At 37.3% G+C, this 18,342-nt stretch overlaps 1 protein-coding gene across 10 annotated transcripts in view; it reads right to left on the reverse strand.

Annotated features, from left to right (window-relative positions):
* ZMYND11 (zinc finger MYND-type containing 11) overlaps positions 1-18,342 on the reverse strand; it is a 157,163-nt gene that overhangs the window by 61,414 nt on the left and 77,407 nt on the right. The window contains exon 2 of one of the 10 annotated variants that reach the window (XM_037031946.1): positions 17,895-18,002. The exons of the other annotated variants lie outside the window; for them this stretch is intronic. The gene's annotated coding sequence lies outside the window, so the exon portion shown is untranslated. The remainder of the gene's footprint in view (positions 1-17,894; positions 18,003-18,342) is intronic. 10 annotated transcript variants of the gene reach the window in all.

Below are 18,342 nucleotides of genomic sequence, written 5' to 3' on the forward strand. Positions count from 1 at the left end.
TTGTTTTTAAAAGGGCAGAAGATCTGAATAATAGATATTTTTCCAAAGGCAGCATTTAAAAGGCCAACAGACAAATGAAAAGACTTTTCAACATCAATAATCATCAGAGAAATACAAGTTAAAACCACAATAAGATATAACCTTACACCTATTCAAATATCTATCATTAAAAAGACAGGATGTAAGTCTTGGCAAAGGTGTGGAGAAAAGGCCACCCCTGTGCACTGTTAATGGGAATGTAAACTGGGGCAGTCACTATGGGAAACAGTATGGAGGTTCCTCAAAAAATTAAAAAGAGAACTACCATATGGTCCAGCAATTCCTCTTCCAAGTATTTAATCCAAAGAAAATAAAAACACTAATTCAAAAAGATATATGCACCCCATGTTCACTGTGGCACTAATTACAACAGCCAAGATACAGAAACAGCTTAAGTGTCCAATGACTGAAAAACTGGATAAAGAAAATATACCTTGTATATATAATTAAATATTAGCCATAAATATGAGGGAAATCTTGCCATTTGCGACAGCATGGATGACTTAAAAGCAGGGGTATCCAACCCAAGGACCCAAGGCCACATGTGGCCCAGGATGGCTATGAATGGGGCCCAGCACAGAATCATCAATTTACTTCAAATATGAGTTTTTTTGTGACTATGTACGTGTCACAATGTATTTTAATATGTGGCCCAAGACAACTCTTCTTCCGGCGTGCCCCAGAGATGTCAAAAGGTTGGATATCCCTGATAGAGGGAAGTATAAGTGAATTAAGTCAGACAGAGAGAGACAAATACTGTATGTTCTCACTTACACATATGTGGAATCCTGAGGAAGGAAGGAAGGAAGGGAGGGAGGGAGGGAGGGAGGGACGGAGGGAGGGAGGGAGGGAGAATGGGAGGGAGGGGGGGAGGAATTAGAAGGGGAAGGGGAAGGAAAAGGGGAGGGGAAGGGAAAGGGGAAGGGAAAGGGGAAGGGAAGGGAAGAAAAGAAAAAGGAAAAAGACTGAAGCTCACACATATAGAAAACAGACTGGTGGTTTCCAAAAGTAAGGAGGTAAAGGGGGTGAAATAACCGAAAACAGGTGTCAAAGGTGCAGACTGTCAGTTATAAAATAAAGTCATAGGGATGTATCATACAGCATGGTGGCTCTAGATAATACCATATTGCATATTTCAAAGTTACTAAGAAGATTTAAAACTTCGTCATCACAAAAACTAAGTATGGTGATGAATGTCAGATTTATTGTGGTGATCATTTTGCAACACACACAAATATTGAGTTGTTACATTGTACACCTGAAATTAATATAAGGTTATTTGTCAATTATACCTCAATTTTTTAAAAAAGAAAATCAGTGGGAAGATTTCATTGTATAAAATGAGAAACACTTCTGGAAAGCATTATATAATAATCTCTGTATACATATAAGAGCTCAACAGGTATATTCCAAGAACTGTCAAAAGGTTATCTCCAGGAGAACTGAGTTCAGCAGAGAGATAGGAAGAAGACAATTTTTCACAATATGCCCTTCAAGATTTTGCTGATGCATCTATTAGCTAAAGACTAGTTTTACTTATAAAAGTAATTACCATTTAACATCAATCCCACAATGTATGACAAGTTCCTTTCTTCCATACAAATTTCCCAATCTTAGGTAGTTCCCCTCCTTTTTAAATTCATCTTGGCTCTTCTTGGCCTTTTAGTCACCCAAAATTATTTTAGCATCAGTTTTCCATATCCATAAAAAACATTGTTGAAATTTTGATTAATCTGAGAACAAGCATCACAAAATTAGGTCTTTCCACTAATGAACTTGGTATATCTACTCATTTATTTGTATGTTCCTCTATGTCCTTAATAAAGTTTTATAATATTTTTCTCCATAAAATTCTTACGTATCTTTTGCATTTTTCTAGGTAGCATTTTTTATTACATAATGCCAGTTTTATTTATTTATTTTACTAGTTTGTCTTTATTTTAATTGCTGTTCAAGTACAATTTTCTGCCTTGTACTCCCATCCCAAGTCCACCTCCCCAGCCCTCCTGTCCTCCCTCCCACTTCCACTCGCCCCCCTTCTGTCCATGTGTCCTTTATACTTGTTCCTGCACACCCTTCCCCCTTTCCCCTGAAATTCTCTCCCCTCTCACCTCTGGTCATTGTCAGCATGTTCTCTATTTCAGTGTCTTTGGTTACATTTTGCTTGCTTGTTTGTTTTGTTGATTAGGTTCCTGTTAAAGGTGAGATCATATGGTATTTGTCTTTTAACACCTGGCTTATTTCACTTAGCATAATGCTTTCCAGTTCCATCCATGCTATCAGAAAGGGTAGGAGCTCCTTCTCTCTTTCTACTGCATAGAATTGCATTGTGTAAATGTACCATAGTTTTTTGATCCATTTTGAAAAGGGGATTTAATATTTTCTGGTTGGTGGTTGCTGATATCTATTCAAAAACCTCGCTAAAACTGACTTATTAGTTTTATATTTGTCTAACTTAAGACTGTTGTCTAGTGAGTATATTAAACTTGTCCTTATTGTACTGATGAGGTCTTCTAGTACAATGTACACCCTAGGTAATAGTGTGTATCCTCATTTCAGACATGGAAGGGATTCTTACAATAGTTCAAGCATTAAACATGGCACTTGCCAAAGGTTATTGACCAACAAAAACTGATAAACATAAATACAAATACGATGCTGGCCACAGGGTATTGGTAGCTATCTTTTATTAAGCAAATTCCTTTTCAGTCCCAGTTTACTGCATTTTTTAAAAATGAAAACAAAATTAGCACTAGTATTCCTTGTCATGTTTTTTTTAAGATTTTATTTATTTATTTATCTTTAGAGGGGAAGGAGAGAGGGAGAGAAACATCAATGTATGGTTGCCTCTCGTGCGTCCCCTGCTGGGAGTTGCCTGCAGGGAACCAGCCTGCAACCCAGGTATGTGCCCTGACAGGGAATCGAACCTCGATCCTCTGGTTCGAAGGCCCGCGCTCAATGCACTGAGCTACACCAACCAGGGCTCCTTGTCATATTTTAATCCACTGAATTTAACCACATAGATGGTCTTTTAGTTTCTGTGCATACCAACATCTTTACAGTTTGGTGTCAAGACACAGTAAAGAAAGAGCTCTCCTTTCTCCTTAGTAATAGCATGTTGGGCTCAACTTCCTTAGCTCAAAGAGAGCTGAAGTAAGCTAAAGGCATTTATTATTGTTGCTCTTGAATAGTCACAAAAATGTTCAAGAGGGAGGGACTTAGGATGGACTCGGGCAGCCCTTTTCACAGGGACAGGATGATCAACAGAGGATATGGATGAAAGATTGGTTCTATATAGAACATGATGACTCCATTAATGCCAAATAGTGCTTCCTCCTAGTACGTTACAGTCTGGGAATGTAACGGCTCAGAGAAGGGAATTTTGCTTTCTCAATGAAAAGTCTGAGTTTAGGAAAATTAGAGTTAAGTTATCCAGCACGCATTAAAAAGTGTTGCCTAGAAACTAAGAACATGCATACATTGCTTTAAATATTTGTTACATTTACATTTAGTTTTTTTTTCAATAGGCACTATTTACCTCCCCTTTAAGGCCTTCCAATCATAGGACCTATTTGCTGACCTATCTGCAGTTGCAGCCAGGAAATGTGCCGCCAGTACGAGCAGAAGACAAATTGCATTAGACAGATGCTTGAATACACATGAGCATTAGAAATTTTCAATGCATCTTATAAAATCTTTCATTTCAAATTCATTTTATACTTGCAGAAGAGCTGCAAAAATAGTAAAATTCGCATATAACCTTTACCCAGCTTCTAATGTTAGAATCTTATATCAAATAATAAATTATCAAAATTTCTTTTTAGGCTCCCAGTCAAGATGACACAGGCAGAGATTGCTGGCCTCTTCACACAACCACATCAAAAACACAATGAAAATATAGAATAACCATCATTCACAAATGTCAGAAATTAACGTGAATAAAGTCTGACACCTATGAATGGAAGAAACCACATCCATCTAGACTGGGCCCCACACCCATGTGGCTAAAAACTCAAGAAGGGTATCTCGGGAGCAGAGTCCCAGAACCACACCAGGCCCCCCAAGTCCAGAATTCCAGTGTCAGGAAGGTAAGTCTCCACAACTTCTGATGTGGAACCAGTGGGGAGGGATTAAGTCAGGGGAGGAGGCTGCTGGAACCCTACAGTTTCTCTTGGGGAACCCACACATGTATGTACTCACCTACTCAGACTCCCTCCCTCTGAGCTCCAGCACTGAGGTGGCAGCTTGAAGGGCATTAGTGGTATATAGGGGGAGACTGAAGTATCTGGCACTGGGTTGAGCAGAGGCCATTGTCCATTTGCTGAGCCATCCCCCCAGAGAGCTGGTAGGATGGTGCCGTATCTGAAACTCCTGGCTAACACTAAGGAATTAACATTCCTTAATTTATTAATTGATCCTAGTACACTGACATACCTCGAAGATTTTGGGAGCATGGTTCCAGACTACTGCAAATAAAACAAGTCATAATCTTTTTGGCAGAGGTAGGTCTTGCCTCTCATTTGTAAACACTGCAACATCTGTTAAGTGCAATAAAGTGAAGTGCAATAAAACAAGGTGTATCTTGTACTTTAGTATTTTAAACTATGGGCTCTATTTAGGCTTCACCAGTTTTTCCACTGTTTTTCTGTCCCAGGAACCAATTCAGGATCTCTGAATATGTGATTTTATGAGCTTAAAAAGCATCCAAAAATCAAATAAATGCTACAATAAAAATGTTTAAAAGAAAAAAAACAGTAATGACTAATTCTGCCCAATAAAAATTATTATAAAGTACTGCTGGGCCCTGGCTGGCATAGCTCAGTGGACTGAGTGTGGGCCTGCGAACCACATGATCGCGGTTTGATTCCCAGTCAGGGCACATGCCCGGGTTGCAGGCCGGTTCCTTGCAGGCCAACTACCAGCAGGGGACACACACAAGGCAACCATACATTGATGTTTCTCTCCCTCTCTCCTTCCCACCCTGGCTGGTGTAGCTCCGAACCACACGATTGCGGTTCGATTCCCAGTCAGGGCACAGCCTGGGTTGCAGGCTGGTTCTCTGCAGGCCAACTCCCAGCAGGGGACGCACGAAAGGTAACCATACATTGATGTTTCTCTCCCTCTCTCCTTCCCCTCTAAAGATAAATAAATAAATATAATCTTTAAAAAAAAGTACTGTTGGAAAATGACAATAAAGCTAGTATGAAATTGATTACAGGTGACAATACCAACATTTAAAAACAATGCAGGACACAAAAATTCAAAGAAAAGAACAATACAAAAGATCAGAATATCTAAAAATGGGTCTAAGTGAATCTAAACGCAAAAGATAAGCATTAATAAGGAAGGGAAAATAGAGATGCAGGCGGTTCTGCAGGCAGGCAGTGACTTGGTACATGGCAGATCTCCCAGAGCTTCCCTAGGAGCCTCGCCAAGTAAGGGAGCTATGGCTAGGACACCATGGTAAGTGCTGACTGACCTATGGGTGCCCTGCTGCCTCAATGGCTTAGGAAGCCCCACAAGTCTCAGGTAGGTTCCTAACTTTGCAAAGCGGGAGACTAGAAAAGGTAATAGAAGTATGTACAGGAACTTTCAACAACAACAACAACAACAACAAAAAAGAGAGAAAGAAAAACGTAACAATATTTAGCAAGTGACAGTGGAATAACTGAATAGCAATTTTCATAAAACTTATATGTATATCATTTTCTAACTTAAATGTATATACGTAACTTATATGTATATACATTTATATACATGTATCATTTAAATTTTGAATGACTTATATAAAAATATTAGAAAATAAGAATTAGAACAAAGTATCAGATCTTTGGGGGCAAACTGTAAATAAAACAAAGCAAAAGGTAGATTTGAACACAAAATTAAGATTACAAATTATAAGATAATAAAACAAAATAGGAAACAATGAATTAGCAAGAAGACGTAAGTATGACAAAGAGTTCAAACATACTTAGCTGCACAGCTGATGTGCCAGGTTTCTTTATGTGTGTGTGGTCTATGCCAGGTGTCCCCAAACTCCAGACCACAGACTGGTACTGGTCTGGGCATGTTAGGACTGGGCTGCACAGCTGGAGGTGAGCTTGAATGTAATGTGCTTGAATCATCCTGAAACCATAGCCCCCACCCCTGTCCATGGAAAAATTGTCTTTCACGAAAATGGTCCCTGGTGCCACAAAGGTTGGGGACCTCAGATCTATACAGTAAGTCCAAACCTTATATGAGCAACGTAAATTGCCTGGTTCAATACTTACTGTGACAGAAAACACAAAGTGTCAACTGTCAACAAACACAAGCTCATAAAGTAATTCCTAAACTTGAGGAATTCCTACTTTTCCCTTACTTTTCTATACTTTTAGAAAATATATTGACTCTTATCAATTTTCTTAAAATGCAGAAATGAGCCAGAGGGCTCTAGAGGTTACTGGGAAGTAATGTCCTTTTACTGTGTACTGCAGGCTAAGTATATCTGAGTAAATCACAAATAAATTCCGAAGAATTGAGTAACTTCTGTGATGCCTTAAATAAAACAAACCGTCCCAAATCCATTATTTGTTTCCTCAGGTCATTAAGTACTCAGGCAGGTTTTCTTCAAGTACAAATACTTTTGTGCTAATAAATCACATTAAGGTCATTCCAGATTTCTCTTTTTTTTTTTTTTTTACAGGATGCTTACCCAGGGACTTTTCTTCTTCAAATAAAAGGCAAAAATAGCTACTTGGATTTGAGATGCATGCATTTACAGTGGCCTGTTACTTTATTTTAATTTCACTTAGCATAAATCATGAATGGTACATAAATACCTATTATTTTAAATGTTATATATAGTTTCTGACCCTTTTTAGTGAATTTTTAATTTTCTCCCATTCCATCCATTTCCTTTCCTGTAATTCTCCCTATATCTCCCCCAAGGCAACACTTCCCAACTGCTGCAGAGCACTAGAGTGTATCCAAGCAACAGGCTGCACAATCCTAATTTGTTTCATCTCCTGGGAGATAACTCAGCATGTTCCAAGACAAAAACATATAGCTAATGGTAACACCTATTGCAGATTTCATGTTTTTTTTTTTTTTACAAAAGTAAGAAATTTCAGCCATAATTTCCTAAAAGTAACTGTCTATCTTTAACCCCTGTAATGATGATTCATTCTCAGAATTGTGTGTCACATTGTTTGCTATGAACATTTCCAGAGGTGGGCACACCAATAAGAAAACCGTAATTACAATCATATCCTGGGGGAGAAGAAACCACCACAAAATGCAACGATGTTTTCTATTAACTAGAAAACATAATGAGCACTTGTACTGTCCTCTTGTCCCTACAAACAGCTTCACACTATCATCGAGTCCAGAGGCCTCCACTGTAATGGAAATAAAACAAAGTTAAGTGTTTAGATGACTGGATAAGGTTAGTACTGCCCCATAATTTCAGTACCCTTGGCTCCCAACTGGCCCCGGTAAACTGACCTGAGCTGAAAAAAGACTCAACCAGAAACATCAGAATCATAAAATTTGAAATAAAAATTTAAGTGAATACAGATCTAATCTCTTGATATCAGAGCACATTGTGAACAAATAGTATGGGAAAAACCCAGAAAAGATAGAAAATACATGACTTGATAAGAAATGTGGAATTTCTCCATGACATAAGCATTACAAAGACATTTTTTCAAAGTCTCTGGAGAAATAATCACCAATTAAATTCTTCAAATCACCAGCAAACAATAAAAAAATAATTTATCGTAATATGACAGAGCTTCTATCCTTAAAATGCAAAACTAAAATAATTCAGAATATTATTTTGCCAGTCAAGCAAGATATTTAAAATCATTCTCAATGCTGATAAAAATGAATTAAGATAGCCACTCTCAACACAGTGTTACTGAAAACACTTTCTGGAAAGTACTTTTCAGTTATATATCAACACCTTATAGATGACCCTATCATTTGACTCAGTAATTCTACTTCTTTGGAAATATCTGGGATGAGACACAGATTTATGTGTGTCCCATAAATATTTTTCCTACAGAAAAATATTCCTCACATCACAAAACTTTATAGGGCAAAAAAGATCTAAATGTCCATAACAGTAAAATAAATTATGGATATGAAAATAAGTTATACACACACACACACACACAAATATATATCCATTCCATAGAATACAATACATTTAATAAAAATTAATGTTTAAAAAGTTAATGTGAGAAAATGCTCACAGTATATTGTTACAAATAATGACAAAATTTAAAACTGTGTGTGTGTATACATACACGTTTACATACACATGTTTACATAGAGACAGTTCTGCTACCATTAGTGGTTGATTAGTTTATTCAAATCAATCCTTCCACTGAAAATTACGAAAACCAAACCAAACACTTAAAAAAACTGCATTTAATTTAGGGGCATCTGCCAGTACTGAAAGACACAACCTAGAGTCTCAGAAATTAAGTAGAACTTTAAAACCTCAAGGGGAGCCAGGGAGATAAACACTGTAGTTGAAGCCCACCAGGAAAGGAGGTCTTAGTGATAAAAAAAATAAACAAACTATAACCTTTGGGTTGTGATCATGAGGGACTATACCAATGCTTAGAGTGAAACTATAAAGAGACTAGTTCACAAAAGCAGAAAGAGTCTACATCCACACAACATTCAACAAATATTGTTATAGATTGTTGACTAAATGTCATATGCCAGTCACTATTTTTTGGTACTTGGCAAATACCAATGCACAAAACAGAAAAAACCCTTACCTATACAGCTTATACAGTAATGGGAAGAGGTTTCAGAGGCTGAGGGTAAACAAATACAGGCACTGCTAATACATAATTAAACTATACTGCATGCCATAAGGGACCCTAAAATATCTCCCACAGGAGTTTGTAGTTTTAAAGTTTAAATTCTAAAGAAGAAAGCAGACTCATTATGGAGAAAAACACTGGATTACTTTCTACCACCACATAAAAAAGGAACTACAGATGGACTGAAGATCTGTGAAAGGTAAAATTATAATTAATAAAAGAAAATACATGGGAATATTCTTGTGACCTTAAAAAATTCCTTAAATAAAATTTCAAAAGTACAAACATTACCATAAAAGACTAAATGTTAACACATTGAAATTAAAAATTTCTGTTCAATAAACAGATGACAGTATGAGAAAACATGTTTACAAAGCATAAAGTATATCAGGGACTTAATGTCTAGAGTAACAAGAGCTTCTGCAAATCAACAAAAAAAGAAAACAACTCCAGTGGGAAGATGGGCAAAGGACAAAAACAGGTATCCACAAAAAGCAAGCCCCAAATCATCTAGGAACACCAGTGGCTGCCTAAAACTCATTACTACAGAAATGCAAACTGCAATATCTGAGTGACAACATTTGTGGAAGTGAACAATGTCAAGTACATGCAGACGCATGGAGAAACTGAATCCTTGTTCACTGCTAATGAACATGTAGAGTATAGTATCCTCTCTTGAAAATCCAGTGAAATTAAGTGTATAGATACTCTATAATTGATGAGAAATATGTTTCTGGATATACACACTAATGAATTCCTCATACAGATAGAAAACTAAAATTCTTATTGTGGTAGTAAAAAACTGGAGCAATCCTGGTTATTTGTGGTAGAGGGAAAACTGGAGACAACCTGAGTGTCCACTGTAAGGAAGTAATTCAAAGCATGGGGAAAGGCTACAATGCAACATCACTGAACACAGTGAAAAAAAATGGAAATACAGAAGTTATCCAAGAATGTAACAATAGCAAAAGAAAAGCAAATGATAAAGAAAAAGCAAATGATTAACAGGTGCCTATAGAGTTGCAATAAAAGCTAAATGATATAATAAACATACAGAGCTGAGCCCACTGCCCAGCTCTTAATGTGTTCTAAGTGAACAGCTCCTGCATTAATTACCATTTATTCAGCTTTTACCTAATTATTTGTATTACTGGATATTTGTATAATAAATATCAGTTCAAATACTAGCTCCCCAACCTACTAGCTGTAAGATTCTGGACAACTTACTGAACCTCCTCTTTGCATCCCCATGTCCATTTTTGTAAAGTAAAATTCAGTGTCAACACATGCGGTTATTTTAAGGTAAAAAGATAACGTAAAGTTTACAATAAATGTTTGTCTTGCTTCTCTCATCCCTCCTCCCTCCCAAAGTATATTAATGAAAACTCTCAACAGATGACTACCACACAGCAATTATTAACGGTAATTTATGGTGACCATGTAACAACGGAAAAAGGCTAAATAATGAGAGGAAAAGACAAGCATGAAAAATGGCCAAAAATAAATTAAAATGGGCCCCTTACTTGAATTTGGGTACAAGAATTATAGGCAATTATTTTTCTGCTTTGTGTTTTTCATTATTATTTCTATTTTATTTTATTTTAGAGGAAAAGGGAGAGGAAAGGGAGAGAGAGAAACATCAATAAAAGAGAAACACTAACTGGTTGCCTTCTACAAGCACCCTGACCAGGGATGAAGCATAGAGTCCAAAAGCCAGGCATGTGCCCTGACTGGGAATAGAACTGGTGACCTCACAGTTTGTGGTTTGTGGGACCTTGTCCAAACAACTGAGCCACAGCCACCAGAGCTGCTTTCAATTTTTTAAATATCTGGCAATATGGTTATATTACTTTTAGAAATTAAAAAAAACTTAAACCATAATGCTCTACCCTGGGTGCTTTATAGATGCAAGGCTGTTTCTACCTCTACAAATCATTAAATACGATATACCACATTAATAAAACATAAAAAACCATGATCAATCTCAATAGATACAAAAAAGCATTTGACAAGATTCAAGAGGCTTTCATGATTTAATAAATTCAACAAATTAGGTATAGAATGAAACTACCTCACCATAATATAAGCCATATATGAAAAACCCAAAGTGAACAACATATTTTAAGAGAAAACTTTACCTTTAAGCTCAGAAAAAAGGGCAACTTTCACCACTTCTATTCAACACAATATTAAATGTTCTAGCCAGTGCAATTAGACAAGAAAATATAAAAGACATCCAAATTGGAGAGGAAGAGGTAAAATTATCTGTGCAAATATTACCTTATATGCAGAAAATTCTGAAAGCTTCACAAAAAAAGCTCTTGTAACTGACAAGTAAACCCAGCAAAGTATCAGGATACCAGGTTAATACACAGAAACCAGTTCCATCTATTTTATTTATTTGTTTGTTTGTTTATTTATAGGCAGGGAGGAAGGGAGGGAGAACTAAATGAAGAGAAACATCAATGTGTGTTTGCCTCTCGCATGCCCTCTAATGGGGACCTGGCCTATAACTCAAACATGTGCTGTAACTGGGAATCGAACCAGCAACCCTTTGGTTTGCAGGCAGGTGCTCAATCCACTGAGCCACACCAGCCAGGACATCTTTTTCTTTAAAAAAAAAAAAAGTATACACACACGTACGTATGTATGTATGTATGTATGTATGTATTTATTTATTTGTTTGTTTGTTTTTTAGCCTCGCCTGAGAACATGCTTATTGATTTAAGAAGGAGAAGAGGGCGGAGAGATAAACATTAATTGGTTGCCTCTCATACCTGCTGAAATTAGGGACCAAACTCACAACTTAGGTATGTGCCCTGACCAGGTTTCAAACCCTGCAACCTTTTGGTTTATGGAACTGAGTCACACTGACCAAGGCAAATTCCATTTCTACACACAATCAACTATCTGAACAGAAAACTATGAAAATAATTTCATTTACAATAGCAGCAAAAAGTATAAACTACTTAGGCATTAATCAACAAGGTGAAAACGTATACAATGAAAACTACAAAACACTGCTGAAAAAAATTAAAGATATAAACAAATGGAAAGATATCACATGTTCATGGATTAGAGTAATAGTTAAAATACCAATATCACCCAAAGTGATCTACAGATGCAATGAAATCACCATCAACATCCCAACTTTTATTTCAGAAAAACCCATCCTAAAATTCACATGTAAATGTAAAGGAATCCCAAATACCAATCTTGGGGGGGGGGGAACAACCCCCCCCCAAAAACTAGAAGATTTTTACACTTTCTAATTTCAAAACCTACTACACCAAAGCTACAATAATCAAACCTAGGTGGTACTAGCATTAAGACAAATATATAGACCTATGGAATAGAATACAGAGTTCAGAAATGCACATACACATACATTCAAATGATTTTGATAACAGTGCCAAGACCACTCAATGGAAAACAGTCTTTTCAACAAATTGTGCTGGGAAAACTGGAGATCTCTGAGCAATAGAATAGAACTGGACCCTTACCTAACACCATATACAAAAATTAATGTGAACATGGATCAAAGACCTAACTGTCAGACCTAAAGCAATGAAACACTTAGAAGACAACATAGGATCAAAGCTTCACAACATTGGACTTGGCCATGATTTCTTGGATATGACACCAAAGGCACAAGCAAAAGAAAAAAAAATAAACAAATTGGACTTCCTGAAAATTTTAAAATTTTGTACGAGACACTATTAACTTAGTAAAAAGGCAACCTACTAAGTAAGTGGGAGAAAAATATTTGCAAATCACATATTTGATAATGGATTATTGTCCAGAAGATACAGAAAACCCAATAATAAACAACTTGATCATACAAAGGACTTGAATAGACATGTCTGCAAAGAAGATTTATGCATGACAAACACATGAAAAAATGCTCAACATCACTAATTATTAGGGAAATGCAAATCAAAACAACAATTAAATACTACATCTCACTCATTAGGGTGGCTGCTATTAAAATAACAGAAAACAAGTGTTAATGGGGATAATGAGAAATTTGAATATTTGTGCACTGCTGGTGAAAAGGTAAAATGTGGAAAATAGTATTGTGCTTCTTCAACAAATTAAAAATAGCATTACCATATGATCCAGCGATTCTGGGGATATACCCGAAATGATGAAAGCAGGGTCTCTAAGTGGTACTTGTACACCCAGGCTCAAAACAAAACTTATTCACAACAGGGAAAGCAACCCAAGTGACAAATAAATGGAAAAGTAGAATGTGGTGTATATATTCAAAATGAAGAAAATCCTGGAATGTACCATGATATAGATAAATCTTGAGGGCATTATGTTAAGTGAAATAAGCCAGTCATAGGAAGACAAATACTATATAATTCCACTTCTACACGGCACTTAGTCACAATTATAAAGACAGAAAGTAAAATGTTGGTTGTGGTTGCCAAGGGTGGGGGTGATGAGTTTCAGTTTTACAAGACTGAAAAAGTTCAGGAGATGATAGTAGTGACAGCTGCACAACTGAACTGTGCTCTTAAAACAGGATTAAGATGGTAAATTTCATGCTGTATTTTACTACAATTAAAAAATTAAAAATAGTAGTGATCTGCTACAAGGTGCTTTATATATAGATAGTATACAAGTATTTTAAAATTGTGTTGAACAAAAATTAATAAACTTCAAAACCTAAACATCTCTGAACCTTAATCAATAAATTTATTTAAAAATTTAGAATATATGCTTAAAAACTGGGTTCTCCCTAATTCTAATACTTAAACCTGGGACAAATAATTTATTTATACATCCTCATTTTCTTTACCCATAAAGTGAGGGTAATTTAAAGACAGTTGTTAGGGTGAAATTAGATAATATGTAAGTACCATGTAGAAGACAGTGTTTTTAAAACTTCAAAGTGTGCAAGGATACAAATATAAATTAATTAACAATCAAAAGAAAACATTTAATGGTTAAGAGCTTAGACTCTGACATCAGATAGACCCTATATTCAAATTTCAGTTCTTTGACAACTTGTGAAGCTTTAAACAATTTTACCTTCTCCATCAGGAAAATGAACATATAACAACAGACCTCATGGAGCTGCTGTGAAAATTAAATGAGATGAATCATATAAAGTACAGTGCTTGTCAAAAAAAATGAGTCAGTGGCTTCCAACAGCTCCTTCAGTTAATTTAACTGAATATTTATTTTTTTAAAAAAACTTTTTCTATGCCTTGTCCCAGTTACTGTGCTTCACACTAATATCCAAAGATAGGAAAGATGTATGCTGTACCCTTGAAAAGTTCACAAGCAGCAAAGGAAGCAAAAAGATTTTTAAAAGTTTGTAAGAGACTGTCACAAGTAATAAAAGTGAATTGTATATATGTTAAGTTGTGAGCAAACAGCAAGGGGACTGAGATTGGTTAGATTGAGAAGTCAATCAGAGTCTGAAAGGAAATGAAATTTGAGTTGGCTCTTCTTAAAAGAAAGGGCATGTCTGTTTTGTCCATTAATAAAGGAAAAACACAAAATAAATAATCAAAATAATAGAGCACTCAAAGCAATTGAGAATAGTCTTATCATTCGGAGGTCTGAGTGGGCAGAAGCAGGGCATAAAAAGAAAAAATATGAGGGTCTAACAGTGAAGGGCTCTGCACAAATACCCTGTTCAGGTATGTACACTCACATCCCATGGGGAAATCAAGAGGATTTTAAGATCACAGTAAGACTTAAATCTAGAAAATTAATAAAATGCAAAACTTAACTTGACTGAAAGATGTCAGGAACAACTACCTAGGAGATTTGCCTTGAAAGTAGAGTATGCCTTATACATGATCCAGAAAGACAGGCATCCCAGACAGAGGGAGATCGCCCACTGCTTCTGGAGCGCCTTACACTGAAGAGAAAGGCAAGGCATTAACACCTAGATGGGAAGCAGAACTTCACAGGAACAGAAAAAGGCTCTCGATCATGGAACCTTTCATAAAATGGCATTTTAAAAGAAACACCTTTGACATCAATGATAGAAAGAAACTGACTAGCAAGACTAGGAGCCTGGAAGACCACTTAGGAAGCGCTGCCCTGTACAGGCAGGAAATTACAAAGGCTAAGACCAGGCCAAAAGACGGAAGAGCATGCTGACTCAAGAAACTCAATTTACTTGCCATATACTTGGGGAGGAAAAAAATTAAGCCTGTTTTACCATTTCCATATTTCAAACACATTTACTATTCCCCTCTAACTACAGGGTAATAATCTCAAAGCTGGTGGAAAGACCCTCCCAATCTGGTCCTAGCCCTTTCACTACCTTTCACTTGAAGCCCTACAGTCCTTTGCTTGGACTCTACCTCACCAAACCCCATCCAATTTGCAAGGACTAATTCACTAACTCTCCATAAAGCCCTCCCGACTCTCCCACAGTGACCGCCCCGCCCCATCACAAATCTGCAGAAAAATGTCATACATGAAAACAAGTTACACAATCCAAGTCAAGAGGAGTGTCACTAGAATATGGCATACTGGAAAAAATGCACTAAGGAATTGTGAATTGTGGGTATTTGGAAGTTAGTTCTTCTATAAGGTGTTATTATGTCGACTTCTACCAAGATGGAGACATAGGTGGAAACACTGTGCCTTCTCCCACAACCAAGACTGAATAGAACAAGGGTTTAGTAAACAAAGACACAGCCAAAGAACAGAAAATTGAACTATACGGAAGTCCAACAACGACGAACCATTCAACTGGGACCAGTAAGAGGGGCAGAGCCAGCAGCGAAGCAGGGTTGGGCAGGAAAGATCCCCTGACCCAGGCACGCAGGAAGCCGGGGTAGCAGCGTGGACCCAGTGAGGGTACAGGGCAAGGTGACCCTGGTCACACATTCGCCTGCAGATAAACCATCAGAGGAGTGAGCAGTGAGAAGGACCACACAGGTCCCAGCAGGTGAACCCAGTGACTGCGCAAGAAGGCGGGCTAACCATGGTCGCACATTCACGGGCAGTGGGACGGACCACGAGGCCCTGGCGGCAGGAGGCGGCAGAGGGGACCGTCACTGCTTTCCTTTGAACCCGCCCTCACATATAGCACCACAACCCAGCAAATGAGTTGCCCCGCCCTAGTGGACCCCTAAGGCTCTGCTCCTCATACATAACAGGCACGAACAGTCCAAAATATGGCTCAAGAAGAACTGAAAGCCCCAGAGCCGATAACTCTAAGCAAAAAAGAAATAGTCAACCTCTCAGATACAGATTTCAAAACACTATTTATCAGGATGCTCACAGAACTGGTTGATTATAGTCACAAATTAGAGGAACATATGAAGGCTAAACTAATTGAAATGAAGGGAGATGCACAGGAAACCAATAGTGATGGAAAGGAAACTGGGACTCAAATCAATGGAATGGACCAGAAGGAAGAACAAAACATCCCACCAGAAAGGAATGAAGAAATGAGAATTCAAAAAAATGAGGAGAGGCTTAGGAACCTCCAGGACATCTTTAAACGTTCCAACATCCGGATTATAGGGGTACCAGAAGGGGGAAAGAAACAGCCACGAGTGGAAAACTTATTTGAACAAATAATAAAGGAGAACTTCCTCAGTCTGGCAAAGGAAATAGACTTCCAGGAAATCCAGGAAGCTCAGAGAGTCCCAAAGAAGGTGGACCCAAGAAGGAACACATCAAGGAACATCATAATTACATTATCCAAGATGAAAATGAAGGAGAGAATCCTAGAAGCAGCAAGAGATAAGGGGACAATCATCTACAAAGGAGTTCCCATCAGACTGTCAGTGGATTTCTCAAAAGAGACGTTACAGGCAAGAAGGGGCTGGAAAGAATTATTCCAAGTCATGAAATCCAAAGACCTACAGCCAAGATTGCTTTATCCAGCAAAGCTATCATTTAGAATGGAAGGGCAGATCAACTGCTTCTCAGATAAGGTCAAATTAACGGAGTTCATTACCACCAAGCCCTTATTACATGAAATGTTAAAGGGACTTATATAAGAAAAAGAAGATGAAAAATATGAACAGTGAAAGGACAGTAAACTCACAGTTATTAATAACTACACCTGAAACAAAAGCAAACCAGTAGGACAGCTAGATCAGGAGTGGAACCATAGAAATGAAGAACACAGGGAGGGTTAGTAACAGGGGAGTGGGAGGAGGAGAAGGTACAGAATACAGCATACGCAGTAGGTAGAAAGTAGATAGGGGGAGGGCAAGAATAGTAGGGGAAATACAGAATCTAAAGAACTTGAGACACGTGGTCATAAACTAAAGGGGGGAATGGTGGGGGAGGGGATGTGCAGGGTGGAGGGGAATGAAGGGGGTAACAGAACAACTATAATGGTATAATCAATAAAATATATATTTTTAAAAGGTGTTATGTGAAATAAAATAATAATGGTAACTAACAACGGTAAAGTGTATCTGCCAATCTGCAACCATAAGAAGATGTACAAAAGAATAAATCAATGTAGATTGAAGTGAGAATGTTGTTAGTAATGCTGTGAAGAATTCCTGGGATTACATATACCGCATAATATTAACTAGTACTTTTTAAAAACAAACTTATTTCCAAAAAAGTAATTTAGGCAATAGCCTTTTCCTCCTCTAAAGTAAGTCTAATGAGGGAACAGAAATTGTCAGAGAGACAAAACAAAATAATAACCTTGGTAAGCAGTTCCTAGAAATCGTTTCATAATTTAGTTGTAATAAATAAGTAATGTCCTGGCTGGTGTAGCTCAGTGGATTGAGCACGGGCCTGTGAAGCAAAGGTTGCCGGTTCGATTCCTAGTCAGGGCACATGCCTGGGTTAGGGGACAGGTCCCCAGTAGGGGACACGAGAGGCAACCACACATTTGATGTTTCTCTCCCACTCTTCCTCCTTCCCTTTCCCTCTTTCTAAAAATAAATAAATAAAATATTTTTAAAAAGAAATGCTAAAAATATAAATAAATAAATAAATAATAAATGAATAAAGAGCTAGCTAGCTAGCTAGCTAGCTAGCATGTATCTGGGTTGCAACCTACAGAGAAAAAGGACTTACAGTTTGGGCTTATGTCTGTCTGTAGTGACAGGATGAAGATCTCAGAAATCTCAATGCCAAACATGTCACAAGAGGTCAGATGTCACCTTCTCTAACTGGGGGTTGACCCTAAAGTAGGCAATACATGTAATTAATCGATGCCCTAACTTCGAAACATTGACTTGAATGGTACTAGTCTACCGATTCAATGTGAGTCTAATTATTTTAGTCATAAATATGATCACCTCTAGAGACACAAATTCACTGTTACTCAAGAAAGGAAAGAAATATAAAGGGTCAACTGTTTTTTTTTCAACAATCAACAAAAAAATAAAATTCTGTCTCCTAATGATACAAACCGTATCAAATGATACAGCCAATGATGGTAGAGACTAATATAAAAGCCATACTTACTGCAAAGAATGTCTTCACATTATCTTACAGCTAGTACTGATAATACTTATGAAAC

Source organism: Sturnira hondurensis, unplaced genomic scaffold, assembly GCF_014824575.4.
Source record: "Sturnira hondurensis isolate 20B ecotype Veracruz unplaced genomic scaffold, ASM1482457v3 Scaffold0021214, whole genome shotgun sequence".
NCBI classification, from domain to species: Eukaryota; Metazoa; Chordata; class Mammalia; order Chiroptera; family Phyllostomidae; genus Sturnira; species Sturnira hondurensis.